Consider the following 1,829-nt stretch of genomic DNA (forward strand, 5'->3'; position numbering starts at 1 on the left):
AAAGTAGAATTGGACACTGGGACAGGAATTGGCAAAGTTTTGTAGGAGCCACTAAGATGACTGGGAAGTCTTACTCCCTCCACTGTCGATGGCCTATAGAACAGCAGAGCATGAAGCCACTGGATACATTCCAGCAAAGCTGATATTTGGGCGGTATATTTGGTTGCCAGTGGATCTGATAACAGGAGGCCCACCTTATGAAGAGTTGTCTGTAAATGTGCCAGAGTTCGTGAAAGTGTTATCGGAAAGGATGGATGATATTCACCATGAAGTGCGTTCAAACTTGAAAACGTTCGCTGATTCGATAAAGCTATGTTATGATAAGAGATCTACTGAAGTCAGCTTTGTACCAGGAGACAAGGTGTGGTTGTATAGTCCCAGGAAGACCAAAAGGAAGTCTTCTAATCTCCATGAGAAGGCCCATATGACATAGTGGATCGTCTCTCAGACGTGACTTTCTGGATAAAATGTGGGCAGCGAGGTAAGCCAAAGGTGGTGCATGCCAACAGACTTTGGCGTTATCATGGTCCAGGACATTTCAGTTGGGACAAAGTGAACAACAGAACAAAAGATGCCACTGAAGATGTGTCACCTGAAACAGGTACTGTCGAAGAAAAACTCTACTCGGTTTTGAGAAGGGAAACAGTGAAGCCCTTAATGAAGTTACTACCACTGATGTGATTATTACCGATAATAAGACATTTCTTGATGGAGCAGATGAACCTCACGTAATGCAGAAGCCAACGAGATGGAGACCAATACGGAAGAAGATACGTCCGGTAAAATTGACAGACTTTGTTGAATTTTAATTTTGTGTTTGTGAATTATATACATTTAATTAAGTTATTGTTAATTATCTGTTGGTTTAATGTAAGTGGCTATTGTTCGGGACGAACAATACTGTTATGCCTCCAGTCGTGAATTAATTTTCCGTAACTTCGTTCCGACGAAACTTTAGCGACAAAAGTCGTTTCTTAAATAAAACTGGTTTATTCTTTCCGAATATAACTTTACGATACACTTAATTTCAACAGTCGCTCTATAACAAAACTATAATTCACGTCTCACGAGGCCAACAATATTTGTCCGCATACATTCAATTACTCATGACTGCAGTGCAATTACTCACTACCTACACACATTGTCACGTGACCATCTTATATATACCAGACCACCCCAATCTAGCAAATGCTAGAGCACTCCCGAAGGAACAGGATAGTTCTAGAAAACGGGTGGCGTGATACTAGTCACGTGATCTCGCTGACGGAACAATACTAAGGAAGGGGCAGTTTTACGACAGCGGAAGTCACGTGACGCTGGTAACACGTGATGAGTATCTAGAAGGTTACTGAAGAGGGTAGTGCATTCTAGACGCCCTCTATTCTTGTATATAAGCGCGGCAAATAAAGTGAGACACTTAATTGGAATTGGAATAACAGATAGAAAGATTGAAGATATAGACACAGTTAATCGAGTCAAGTGAACGGTGGTGACCGTAAGTAAAGTTCGTGAATCGTTGTGAATTATAGCGTGTGTTGAAGTTAAACTGTGACTGTGGAAATTAAGTGTATTGCAAAGTTGAATTGAGAAAGAATAAACTAGTTTTATTTAAGAAAGGACTTGTATCGGCTGACGTTTCTCGGAAAGAATTTCTACGGAAAATTAACAAACGAGAACAGAGACGTCACAGTATTGTTACATCTCTGGTCGTTAGTTAATTTTCCGTATAATTTCTTTCCCATGAAACTTTAGCGACACAAGTCACTTCTTAATTAAACCGGTTTCTCTTTCTGAATACAACTTTGCAATGCACTTAATTTCCACAGTCG

The sequence above is a fragment of the Limulus polyphemus genome, unplaced genomic scaffold (genome assembly GCF_000517525.1).
Source record: "Limulus polyphemus unplaced genomic scaffold, Limulus_polyphemus-2.1.2 Scaffold276, whole genome shotgun sequence".
NCBI lineage: Eukaryota > Metazoa > Arthropoda > Merostomata > Xiphosura > Limulidae > Limulus > Limulus polyphemus.